This window comes from Octopus sinensis, linkage group LG15, assembly GCF_006345805.1.
Source record: "Octopus sinensis linkage group LG15, ASM634580v1, whole genome shotgun sequence".
In the NCBI taxonomy this organism is placed as follows: Eukaryota; Metazoa; Mollusca; class Cephalopoda; order Octopoda; family Octopodidae; genus Octopus; species Octopus sinensis.
Window position 1 is genome coordinate 27,280,716 of NC_043011.1, and position 13,524 is coordinate 27,294,239.

At 38.7% G+C, this 13,524-nt stretch overlaps 1 pseudogene; it reads right to left on the reverse strand.

Moving 5' to 3' along the window:
- Window positions 1-10,441: 10,441 nt before the first annotated feature.
- LOC115220086 lies at window positions 10,442-10,560 on the reverse strand (annotated as a pseudogene).
- Between the last annotated feature and the right edge of the window lie 2,964 nt (window positions 10,561-13,524).

Consider the following 13,524-nt stretch of genomic DNA (forward strand, 5'->3'; position numbering starts at 1 on the left):
CTATCTATCTATCTATCTATCTATCTATCTCTCTCTCTCTCTCTCTCTCTATCTATCTATCTATCTATCTATCTATCTATCTATCTATCTATCTATCTATCTATCTATCTATCTATCTATCGCGTTGCTCTCAAGCAACTCTGCCGTCCTGGGTCGACCTTGAGTGACTTCAACACAACCAAAGCATTCTATAGGGGTTTAGTGGAGGGGAGGTACGACGACGAGCTCGGGGCGAACCTGGACGTCGACGAGGAGTACCTGACCCGCCTGTTCAGGACGACTTTCGGGCCAGGGCCCATGGACAACTTCCAGAGATCCCTGGCCTGGCAGTGCTACCGAGAAGCGCTACCCGTTCGGGATAAGCTCTACAGACACGGCTCGAGAAACACGGGGCCGACCTGCCCGAGATGCGGTCAGAGCGACGAAACCGTTCTGCACGCACTCGTGCAGTGTCCAACAATTTCCGACCTGTGGGCTTATGTCGAACAACTGCTGTCACGTGTGGGACGAGTCAGTTTATCAGCTGAGTCTATCGTCAATATTGTCACGCCTCCCTCCTTCAAACGGGAAGGAAGAGCTTTTTTCATCATCCTTGTGGCTATGGCGAAAGAATGTATCTGGTGGACGCGTCTGAAAGGATTGGAGACAAACACTTTCCTCTCTGGTCAATCTCTCATCAACTTCTTCAAGTACCACTTGAAAAGGAAAGTGAGAGTAGAGAGGTAAGTTTTGTCTAGCGAATGTTTTAAAAAAAGATGGGTGAATGTAGCAAGAATGGCACGTATGAATGACGAAGCCACCTTGAGCATGATCCTATGAACCCAGAAATTGAAAACAGAGAGTTGCTTATTCGCAAAAAAAAAAGAAATATAACATGTGACTCCATTGACCGAGGTTACCGTGGTCTTTTCCGTAGGCTTTTCTTTCCACGGGTAAACCTCACCTGTCCTCCCCTTTACACTTCATATTGACATTTCTGTGATAACGATCCCTATTGATCAATTTTTTTTCCTCTCCCCCCTTTTTTTAACCCCCTTTTTTTGACCTCTTTCTCTCCTTTTACGATCCCTTTTGATCGAAACTCCCCCTTCCTTTTTTTTTTTTAAACCTTCAAAAGAAAAGCTCTACCTTGTAATTTGTTCTATCTGTGTGCAGCCCTGTGTGGCTAATAAAGAAACATATCTATCTATCTATCTATCTATCTATCTATCTATCTATCTATCTATCTATCTATCTATCTATCTATCTATTGTTAAATCGAGTATTCTGTCCCAGTATGTCTCAAAGTTAGCAGTTCATCAATCAGAGATATATAAAATAAATGCCAGATTGAAAAATGTAACGAGGTCAGTATGATCAATTAGATTTTTAAAGGTAATACCTCATCATGGTGACAGTCGAAAGACTAAACACAGTAAAATAATGTTTATAGACTTAATGACTTCAAATTTAAGGTAATATATTACTAACCACAAGTTAATGAATTCAAAACCTTGTATTGAACTTCTTTTTTATAGAATAATATTATATGTACATCTCAGTCTACTTGACGTCCAACAATTAACGATTCTAATTTGAAGTTGAATGATCAGCAGTAAGAAAGATGTGAAGATTACGTAAGAAATTATTGTGCAAAATATTCACCACAAAATATTTACCACAACAAAACACACACAAATTTGCGTTTGTGGTAAGTTGAGCTACTACAAATAACTGCCAAATATCACTTAAAACTCAGCCGTTCATCAAAATAAAGACATAGATTTACAGTATTTTAGGAAGAAAAAAGTATGCGATGGGTCAGAAGCAACGCTGGGCTAAACAAAACACAGACAAACAAAGTTTATATTAAAAGATTATCTACTAAATAATACTAATAAAGTTGACGGTGTGTCTTCGAAGTTTCATTCCCTGGCAAAATGCCTTACATTTTGAACATTTTCTCATTAAAGACAAAGATTGTTCAGGCAGAGTTGCTTCCCTTAGCTAAAGAACTTAAAATTATGCGACCCGACCTCGTTTTCGAAGTTATTTTTGCAGCAAAAAAGAGTTGTGCTAAAAAACATACTTTATTTGGTAACCGAAACGTTACTGAATCTTTTGACACCTAATACGTCAAAATCGGCAACTCAGTTTTCGAATCTATAAGCACCATACGCCAGCACATACACACACGTACACACACGCACACACATGCACACACGGGAACACAAACACACGCACACACACATACACGAACACACATGCTCACACCGGCACACACTCACGCACACACAAACACACACAAACTCTGTTTTATATATTAAGATATACATACATGTGTATATGTATGCATGTATGTACGTGTGCGTATATACATAGATACATGCATGCATACATACATACATACATACATACATACATAAATACATACATACATACATACAGGGGTTGTACAAAATAATGAAAACACCTTAAACTTTCAAACAAAATAGTTTTAATATAGAGTAGGACCGCCTTTGGCAGTAATTACAGCTTGAATTCTACGAGGTATGGATACGTACAGAGTTTGAATTGTTTCCAAAGGAATTTTTGTCCATTCTTCAGCTAAAACAGTCTCCACTTTGTGCAGTGATGATGGTAGACAATATCGACTCTTTACTTGTTTTTCTAAAATGCACCATAAAAGTTCAATAATATTGAGATCTGGGGACTGTGGTGGCTAGATAAGATGTTCAACTTCACTAGAATGCTCCTCATGCCATTCAGTAACAACTTTAGCTGTGTGAATTGGTGCATTATCATCCTGAAAGATTGCGTTTCCCCACGGAAACAGGTCTGCAACTATAGGATGAAATTGATCAGATATAATGCTCAAATAGTCTTGACTATTAATTTTGTCAAGAGCGGAAATCATTTAGCCGGCGGATTTCCAAGATATAGCACCCCCAGATCATCACAGATCCTCCTCCAAGTTAAACAGTTGGAAGAAGGCAGTCTGGGTCAAATGCTTCTTTTGGCTGTCCCCACACGTATGCTCGGTCGGTGGTCGGAAATAAGGTAAAGGATTACTCGTCCAAGAAAATAACATTCTTCCACTGCTCTAAGGACCAATTCTGTAGGGCTTTACTCCATTCTAAACGCTTTGCAACGTATGTTTTTGAAAGTAGTGGTTTTCTGATTGCAGCCCTCCCGTGAAATCTGGCTTTGTGCAGCTCCTAGTGAACAGTTTTTGTGGAAACTGGATTCTCCAGGTGGTCATTAAGCTCTGCAGTAATTTTGGGAGCTGTACTTTTGTGATCCTTTCTAACAATTCGGGCAAGAGTCCGACGGGCCTTATCTGAATATTTTGGTTTTCTTCCGGAGCTTTGTTTCGACAAGGAGGTTTTTCACTGTTTCTCAAAAGCTGTCATTACTTTTGTGACAGTACTTCTTGATACACAAAACATTTCGGCTGTTTTCATTACGTTAGCACCTGCCATACGAGCACCAACAATTTGACCTCTTTGAAAGTCCGATAGATCTGTCATTTTAATGAATTTTAATTACCTTTTTCGGATGATATCTGAAAAGGAACAGCAATTTTTGCAAAACATATTAAGCAACACTAATAATAAATTAAAAAAAAACATGAAAATAAACAAGCTTTTGACGGTTTTATAGTCATTTCGAAATTATGATGCTATGATGCTAGGTGTTCCCATTATTTTGTCCAACCCCTGTACATACACACACACAAACACACACACACACGCATATATATATATATATATATATATATCATATATACACACTCATACATACACGCACACACATATATATAAATGGATATATGGCAATCTTTATATCTTATCTGACATGGATGTATTTTTACAATGCGGTATACTGCAGTATTTGCCTTAAGAGATCTTCTCAAAGACATACGGTACTAATACCACAGACATATATTGCTAGTTGACAAGATCCGCTTGGCTTAGGCATTGAAACTACTAGATCATGTGATTTCATCATACTGCCTCTCCTCAGGGGCAAGTGTTCGTTCGCCACATACTACCCAAATCTCACTGCTAACAATATATAGAATAACAGGTATTTATGTGTGTTTGCAGACCCACACATAAATACACGCCCATAGACACACTCAAGGCGCAAAGAAAAATTCGTGTGGCCAATGCGTCACCAGTTTGTCAATAGGTTGTTTTCTTATGTTATTTTGATTTCAGTTTGTAATATTTGTTCTGATTACCGCTTAATATTGGGGCATTAAAAAGAGGCAAGTAGGTGTTAACTTAACTTTTGGAGTGATTCTTTGACTGTTAGGGCAGGTTTTCTTATAAATAGAATGTAAATGAAAATTAATACGTAACATAAATAAAATCTGGACATATAGCAGAGATACAATATTGACTATGTGTCTGACAATGTATGTGTTGGCATGAGTATCATTTTTGGGGGAAGACTGGCTGTTGTCCATGAATGCTAGTCTCTCATCACCGATGATTATCCAAGTGCTGGCACTGGTGTTGCTGTTAGAACGCGCAGAAATGGAACATACATCGCAAAATATCTCACTTGATCCTTTAACATTTCCAACAACCAACTCTTCTTCGACCTGCATTGGAAAAGGCTTGTCAATGGTGAGGTCGCAAATGGAAACGAAAGGACTTTTACAAACCAATTTGATTGATTAACAAAGTTATTAATCAAACAATCGGTTAGTTAAATGGAAATATAAACTAATTGACTAATAATAATAAAAATAATAATAATAATAATAATGATAATAATAATAATAATACAAAAAAACAATCAAGGTTTAAAACAAACATAATTTTCGGTTTAAAAAAAAAAAAAAAAACTTTTTTTTTTTAGACATTCATTAGTACAACATCCCCACCCCCCAAATATATGGCACACTAGGCATAACAACAACATGAACTTCAACCCTGTTGTCTCTTGAGGTCTCTGGGTGAGACTTGGAGCCAACTTGTACAAATAAAAGCAAAAGTCAAACAATAATAATAATAATAATAATAATAATAATAATAATAATAATAATAATAATAATAATAATAATAATAATAGAAGTAAACTACAACGCGTGCATGTGGTAATTATTAGCAGAATGATCCTCCCGAGATATAACAAAATACTGACATAAAACATGAAAGACAGTGTTGACTTTGGTGGGATTTGAACTCAAAGATCGGAGTAAATAATGCGAGGTCAGCTATTCTGCAATCTACCATTTCACTGTCTTAAGATAGAAGGATAATGAGAATAACAAATTAACTCGAGTATGAATAATTATATAATTCTGAAGAATATTTTAATCACAACCAAACTGCAAAAATTCATCGAAGCAGAAGAAGAAACAAGCCAAAACATAAAACACAGGGATATCAATAAGAGTATTAGAGAATGTGAAATAATTACGATTCAGAATTAAAAAAAACAAAATTAATTTCTTGAAAGTAGTCACTCATAACTTGAAATATTAATATCCTAATACATTTTGTTCCTAACGATGGCTTTTAGCTGTCACTTATCTGCGTTCCTAACAAATTATAAAATTAGAATAATTTAAATAAATAAACTTTAGTTTAAGTTTATTATTATATAGCCATCAATATTCTATACTTGGTAGTTTACGTTCATTTTTTTCTGTTAATCTGTTTTGTAAAATAAAGAAAATGAAACTGAAGAAAAAGAGATCACTTTGCATGGCAGCTCGGATCGAGCAATGCAGACGGAAACTGCGTAGGAAGCAGTCGTGAGGGCGCGTGTCTTAGTGGTTAGGGCATTCGGCTCATGATCGTAAGGTTGTGAGTTCGATTCCCGGCGACGCGTTGTGTCCTTGAGCAAGACACTTTATTTCACGTTGCTCCAGTCCACTCAGCTGGCAAAAATGAGTTGTACTTGTATTTCAAAGGGTCAGCCTTGTCACTCTCTGTGTCACGCTGATTATCCCCGAGAACTACGTTAAGGGTACATGTGTCTGTGGAATGCTCAGCCATTTGCACGTTAATTTCACGAGCAAGCTGTTCCGTTGATCGTATCAGCTGGGACCCTCGTCGTCGTAACCGGCGGAGTCTTTTAAGGAAGCAGTCATATACATACATACACACAAACACACATACATAAATATAGACATACATACATACATACATACATACTTACATACATACACACATACATACATACATACATACATACATACATACATACATACATACATACATACACACATACATACATACTTACATACATACATACATACTTACATACACACATACATACACACATACATACATACATACATACATACATACATACATACATACATACATACATACATGCATGCATACATACATACATATATACATACATACATACTTACATACATACTTACATACACACATACATACATACATACATGCATGCATACATACATACTTACATACATACACACATACATACATACATACATACATGCATGCATGCATACATAGATACATACATACATACTTACATACATACACACATACATACATACATACATACATACATACATACATACATACATACACACACACACACATACACACACACATACATACATACATACATACATACATACATACATACATACATACATACATACATACATACATACATTCCGAAGTACATATCTTTTATCTTTTCTATATTTTACTTGTTTCAGATATTTGACGGTAGCCGTACTGGGGCACCGCCTTAAAGTGTTTTAGTCGAAGAAATCGACACCAGGACTAACTTTTAAACCTAGTACTTATACTGTCGAACTCAAGAAACGAACGGCTAAGTTGTGGGGTGGTAAATACACCAATACCAATTGCCAAGCACTGGTGCGAGGACAAACACAGAGACAAACACACACACACACACATGCACACACATACGCACACACACACACGCACGCACACACACACACAATATGCGTGCGCTTATATAGATATAACGGGCTTCTTTCGGTTTCCATCTGCCAAATCCACTCAGAAGGCTTTGGTCGGCCCGAAGCTATAGTAGAAGAACTTGCCCAAGGTGCCACGCAGTTGGACTAAACCCGAACCATGTGGTTGTGATGCAAGCTTCTTACCACGCAACCACAGCTGTGCCAATACACACAGACACACACATACAGACACACTGTCACAGACACACACACTCTCATATATATATATATATATATATATGTAAAAAATATATATATAAAAATACAAAATGGGACAAGAACACAACACATTCAAATAGACGATGCAAAAAACGGACGGGTCATTCGAAGCCTCTAATCTTCAGTCAAGAACCGGATCATCCTCGCAATTTCGGCTGATTTTATATATAATATATATATATATATGTATGTGTGTGTGTCTGTGTATATGCGCGTGTGCCTGTGTTTCCTTACTCCACACTACTTAAAACGGAGTTGAGTTGTTTACATCTGGGCAACTTAACGGTTCGGCTAAAGTAGAGGTTAGAATAAATACCAAATTTTGAAACAACTATGTACTCCTTCCGATTTGTTCTTAATTTTCCTACATTTTGAGAGTATAAGAAATAATCATTTCTACTATAAGCACAAGGCCTGAAATTTAGTGGGAGGGGTAAGTGCTCAATCGGTACTTATTTTATCGACCTCGAAAGGATGGAAGACAAAATTGACCGCGGCGGCATTTGAACTCAGAACGCAAAGACAGACGAAATGATGCTAACGTTCTGTAAGCTCGCTGCCTTAAAGATTATGAGAAATAATGAAATATTGGGCTTGGAGTTTGGTTTAGAAACCAAGTCACGCGAGCGCACACACACATGCGTACGCATTCACGTAAGGAAACAAATATCAGCTCTACAAGCAGTTGCTATGCTATGAGGTGGTATAGTAGCAGTAGTCCATATATATATATATATATTGATAAAACGGTAAGATAACAAAAGAAAGAAAGAGACCTCAATATTATGTAAATAGAGGAAATTTATCTATACAATAATATGTTACATTATCTTGACTACCGAGTAATGTAACATATTATTGTATATATATATATATATAATATATATATATATATATATATATATATATATATATATATATGGGCTTCTCTCATGCTCCGTCTGCCAAGTCGACTCACTTGTCTTTGGTCGGCGGCCCGAGCCTATAGTAGAAGACTGTAGCCTACGATGCCACGCAGAGGGACTGAATCCGGAATCATGTGGGGAAACAAGCTTCTTACCACATAGCCATGCTTGGCAAAGATAAAAGTTTTGTATATATGATGATGGTTGCTTCCTTTGATTTCGATGTATGAGTGTTTGAGGGAGAAGATTTAAGGATTAAAAGAGGTGGAAAAAAGAGAATTCAACATTTATAAAGAAAAGAAACAAAATATGTTGCAACTATTTGCGATGGATGTGTGAATGTAATTTGAATCCAGGTACAGATTTTGCTATGAAGTCGTAGTGGGATCACTGATGGTTTTGATTTTGCCTGCGAGTGGGAAAATATGCTTGCTGATTGTTGGATAGAATTCTTTCATTGGACTTTTTCTTCAACTTAAATTGTTTGCATGCATCATGACACATTTTACGTCACCAAGACGTCAAGTTAAGGTGTAGAGATTTTAGTGATTACTTCAACTTATCCTTATAATTAAGGACAGGTCTTCCTTTACCGCGATATCCCTCCACGTATTGTCCATACAAAAAAATTTTTGGAATGCGGTCATTTTCCATTCGAAGAACATCTGCATTGAATTCTCACCCGCATGGTTTTGATACTGGAGATATCACATTTTTCTAAGATTTTGACATTTGATATCTTATGTTGCCATTTTATATTACAGATATTGTGCAGAAAGCACATACGAAAGGTTTCAAGTTCCTTTATATATCTGTAGTAGGGAGTCCATGCCTCCTCCCTATACAAAAGTGTGCTCAAAATACAAGATTTATATTATTTTTTTTATTTATGCGTCCTTTTCAAGCCTAACCAGGCTCATGGGCCCGGTTTCCCGATTTTTATGGCGTATGTGTTCCCTCCAGCTGGACGGGTCGCCAGTCCCTCGCAGCGTTATTCAAGAAAGAGGAAGAAAGAGTGAGAGAAAGTTGAGGCGAAAGATCGGGATCGCCACCACCCCCTGCCGGAGCCTCGTGGATCTTTAGGTGTTTTCGCTCAATAAACACACACAACGCCCGGTCTGGGAATCGAAACCGCGATCCTCCGACCGCGAGTTCGCTGCCCTAATCACTGGGCCATTGCGCCTCCACCGAGATTTATATACACTTATTTTAGTTTTCAGACTGACACCGAGTTCATCTCACAGATAATGGGAAAGTTTTCCAAAAGCACTAGTAACCTTATTTATATGGCAACCGAATATAATAATATTGGTTTCAAATTTTGGCACAATGCCAATAAGTTTGGAGGAGGGGTGAGTCGATTACAACTACCCCAGTGCTCAACTGGTACTTACTTTATCAACCCCGAAAGGATGAAAGGCAAAGTTGACCTCGGCGAAATTTATTGAATGTAATAATCCTTTCTACTAAAGGCACAAAGCCTGAAATTCTGTGTGTGTGTATGTGTGTGTGTGTGTGGGGGGTACTAGTCAGTTACATCGACCCCAGTATTTCACTGGTACTTAATTTATCGACTCCAAAAGTATGAAAGGCAAAGTCGACTTTGGCGGAATTTGAACTCAGAACGTAAAGACGGACGAAATGCTGCTAAGCATTTTGCCCCCCGTGCTAACGATTCTGCCAGTGCGCCGCCTTTTATTGAATGTAATAATATTTATTTCAAGTTTTGGTACAAGGCCAGCAATGTCAGGGGAGGGGATAAATCTATTAAATCGAACCCAGTGTTCAACTGGTACTTATTTTATCGACACCGAAAGGATGCAAAGCAAAGTCGACCTTGGCGAAATTTATTGAATGTAATAATCCTTTCTACTAAAGGCACAAAGCCTGAAATTCTGTGTGTGTGTATGTGGGGGGGGGGTACTAGTCGGTTACATCGACCCCAGTATTTCACTGGTACTTAATTTATTGACTCCAAAAGTATGAAAGGCAAAGTCGACCTTGGCGGAATTTGAACTCAGAACGTAAAGACGGACAAAATGCTGCTAAGCATTTTGCCCCCCCGTGCTAACGATTCTGCCAGTGCGCCGCCTTTTATTGAATGTAATAATATTTATTTCAAGTTTTGGTACAAGGCCAGCAATGTCAGGGGAGGGGGTAAATCTATTAAATCGAACCCAGTGTTCAACTGGTACTTATTTTATCGACACCGAAAGGATGAAAAGCAAAGTCGACCTTGGCGGTATTTGGATTCTGAACTTAAGAGCAGACGAAATGCCGCTAGTCATTTTGCGCGGCGTGCTAACGATTCTGCCATCCCACCGTCTTAAAAAGGAATAAAAGATATTTACAGCACTTTGGTTTCTCAAGCGGTCACCCATCTAAGTACTAACTAGGCTCGACGTTGCTTCACTTCGGTGATCAGACGCGAACTAGTGTTTTCAACGTGATGTGGGCGAAAAAGATTGAATATAGTAATATTCTTTTCTATTCTAGGCACAAGGCCCGAAAGTTTTGGGGAGGGGGCCAGTCGATTAGATCGTCTCCAGCACGCAACTGGTACTTAATTTATCGGCCCAGAAAGGATGAAAAGCAAAGCCGACCGCGGTGGTATTTGAACTCAGAACGTAAAGACTGACGAAATACCTATTTCTTTACTACCCACAAGGGGCTAAACACAGAGAGAATAAACAAGGACAGTCAAAGGGATTAAGTCGATTATATCGACCGCAGTGCGTAACTGGTACTTATTTAATCGACTGAGAAAGGATGAAAGGCAAAGTCGATCTCGGCGGAATTTGAACTCAGAACGTAACGGCAGACGAAATATCTATTTCATTACTACCCACAAGGGGGCTAAACACAGAGAGGATAAACAAGGACAGACAAAGGGATTAAGTGCGTAACTGGTACTTATTTAATCGACCCCGAACGTATGAAAGGGAAAGTCGACCTCGGCAGAATTTGAACTCAGAACGAAAGACAGACGAAATACCGCTAAGCATTTCGATCGGCCTGCTAACGTTTCTGCCAGCTCGCCGCCTGAATATAGTAATATTAACACACTTGCCGCCATGGGTAATATCTGAAAATATAGCAAGCAATAATTATAATTGAACTTTTATCAAATTACCCATCATGGCAAAAGTGTACTTCCTAAGTTACTCGTAAAATAATTGCTTCATCCTTGGTACCTAAAATTACAAACTAACTCGCATATCAGAATATCAAATAAAGAAAAAAACAAAACGGTTAAAATTAAACAACCGTCTAATTAATTACATATTTCACTCGCAAGAAAATGATGTAAGTAAATGAGAAAAAGAAATTGAAATAATACAAAATTTGTGATCGCTGAAAACTCCAGCAATATCTTCTCCACATGCAAAGGCATTCGTTAAAATAATAATAGGGCAATTAGAAGGAATAATAGACGACAAAATAGTCAAGTCTTCAACTAGTTTTCCCCACGGTTTTACTACTGCTACTACCACCACCACCACCACCACCACCACCACCGCCGCCGCCGCCACCACCACCACCACAATCACTACTACTACTACTACTACTACTACTACTACTACTACTGCTACTGCTGCTGCTGCTGCTGCTGCTGCTGCCACGGCATATTTTCGAGATGTTTACCAACAATTGCTTTAGCCCCGTGTCGCACTACTTGATTCTGGTTACATTGGTTTAAAATTGTTTTTGCTCTGAAGCAAGGATGTGAACAAGTTGTTACACAAGAGCATCCAGCAAAAGTCCCCCGTCATGCTAAGGTTCCGTTTGCCTTGGTAGTTGCTCTCCATCTTTGTAATATCTTGGTGGAACCTTCCTCCAAGCTCATCACTCACTGCTCCGAGCTCCGAAGGGAAGAATTTGAAATGGGAGTGGAGAAAGTGAATTTTGAGTGTCATTCAGCATCCCATGTCCTCGTAATACTGTAACAACTTCTCGATACGCTTTTCGTAATCTAGTACCCGTGTGTTACCAAGGAAGCTATGGCAGATTGACTTAAATGCTTCCCATGCTCTCAGGTAAGAAGCTCCTCAAAGTCCTTATCCCTCAGCACCTCTCGGATCTGAGGTCCAACGAAAATGCCCTACTTGAGCTTAGCAGAACTCAGAGCTGCGAATAGAGTGCATGAGTGTTGGCCGGTAGCGCCATTTTGTCCGTGGCCTTACGAAATTCTTCCTTAAACTAAGCTTGATATGAAGAGGAGGAAGACGCACCTTGTTCATGTCCATCAGAGGATTTTCTTGGACACTGTGTTCACTAGGTACAAAATTGGACCGAGATCCCCAGTCCTTCTGCTTATAGTGCTTGGACACAGCCCGACTGTTCCAGAGACAGAGAAAGCAACAGTACTTAGTGAAGCCCGCTTGCATACCCATAAGGAGCCCAATGACCTTGAGGTCTCTGCAGAGACTTCACTGGTACTTGTACTTGAAAACATTCAAAAAGAGTTCCATATAGTCATACCCACTCCTTCAGATGGACTGAGTTGGCAATGGGAATGCTGGGGTATTTACTTCCATTGTGCAGGAGCACAGCCTTCAGACTTCGCTTGGAAGTGTTTATGAAATGACGCCAATCTGAGGGATTGTGTGGGAAACCACAGAAGGTGAACAGGCGAGAGATATTTGTGCAGTAGCACAACCTGTTTTCCATGTGGAAAAATGAAGCGAAGTCATGGCTTCGTGTCCTGAAACTGGTGATCCTTACATCTGCCTTGACCAAGTTCCATTGCTTAAGCCGCTGTTTAGATAGATATAAATTACGGGCAAGGTAATCCAGTGGGGCTCGTTTCCACTTGCTACTGAATAAACAGAGACATTTTTTTCAGAAGCGATCGACTTGGCAGAATATTCCCATGAAGGCGTCTCTTCATCTGATAAAGGAAGAAGATGCTTATTTTCTGGGGTTGTAGGGACAGGGAAATAATCTGAGTGGGAAACAGGACTCATAGCTGAGGGAAGGTTGGGATATTTGATCTTTTTTTCTAGAAGAAGCATTGAAAGTTGTTATATTTGTTAGACAAAAAATAACAATCATCTGCATGGCTTCGTGGTTCTCTCCAGACCATCGGGACAGCAAAGTTGAATGCTATTTTCTTTCCATTAAACCATGCAGATAGTCAATTGAGGCAGGGACCAGGATTTGTCCTGATCTCCAAATTTACAGTCAAAATAATGAAAATAAGCAGTTTTCAGGAGGAAGTAATTGTTCGGCGCTGTGCAACTATTGTGAAATCCTCACATACGTAGCAGAATGAATTTGCCATGATGATGTATCCTAAGTATTTTGAAGCGCCTGAAGCCATTCTAGAGATATGTATCATATGTATCACAAAAATCTGGAAAACAAAGTAAAAATTGATCATATACATGGTTATGTGAATTGTCACAAAATCATAATAATGTATAT